Source organism: Elephantulus edwardii, unplaced genomic scaffold, assembly GCF_000299155.1.
Source record: "Elephantulus edwardii isolate Elephantulus edwardi_28Jun2011 unplaced genomic scaffold, EleEdw1.0 scaffold00288, whole genome shotgun sequence".
NCBI classification, from domain to species: domain Eukaryota; kingdom Metazoa; phylum Chordata; class Mammalia; order Macroscelidea; family Macroscelididae; genus Elephantulus; species Elephantulus edwardii.
Window position 1 is genome coordinate 182,055 of NW_006400038.1, and position 943 is coordinate 182,997.

Consider the following 943-nt stretch of genomic DNA (forward strand, 5'->3'; position numbering starts at 1 on the left):
TGTGGAAACTATAGAACAATCTCATTGATTTTACATGCAAGCAAAATTCTACTGAAGATTATCCAAAAATGACTGGAACAACACATCAGCAGAGAACTTCCAGAAGTCCACGTTGGGCTTAGAAGGGGTCGTGGTACTAGGGATATTGTAGCTAATGTTAGATGGATCTTAGCTGAAAGCAAGGAGCATTTGACTGCGTGGATCATAACAAACTGTGGCTGACTCTGAGAAGAATGGGAATACCAGAACACGTGATCGTGCTAATGAGAAACCTATGCTTGGATCAAGAGGCAGTCGTCAGAACAGAGCAAGGAAACACTGCATGATTCAAAATTGGAAAGGGCGTATGCCAGGGATGAGTCCTGTCTCCATACCTTTTCAACTTGTATGCAGACAGATTATCCGGGAGGCTGGGCTCTCTGAGGAGAAATGTGGGGTCAAGACTGGTGGAAGATGCAGATGATACAACCCTGCTTGCTGAAACTGAAGAGGACCTGAAGCACTTGCTGCAGAGGGTCAAGGACTGCAGCCTCCAATACGGATTGAGGCTCAATGTCAAGAAGACGAAGATTCTCACCACTGGACCAATTGGCAGCATCAGGATGGATGGTGAAGAGATTGAGATTGTTCACAGCTTTAGTTTGCTTGGCTCCACAGTCAGCACTCTTGGCACCAGCAGGCAGGGAATTAAGACTTATTGGAAAGAATATACTGAGTCACTGTATCAAAAAGGAGTTGGCAGACACAGAAGAATTTCATGAAACAACATATGAGCAAGAGCCAATGGTGATGAAGGAAGAAGTTCAAGCTGCTTTGAAGAAAATAGCAAAAATAAGGCCCCAGGAATAGATGGTATACCAATTGACATATTTCAGCTAACTGGTGCTGCCCTGGACGTGCTCACCAAGAAATCTGGAGAACAACCACCTGGCCAACTGACTGG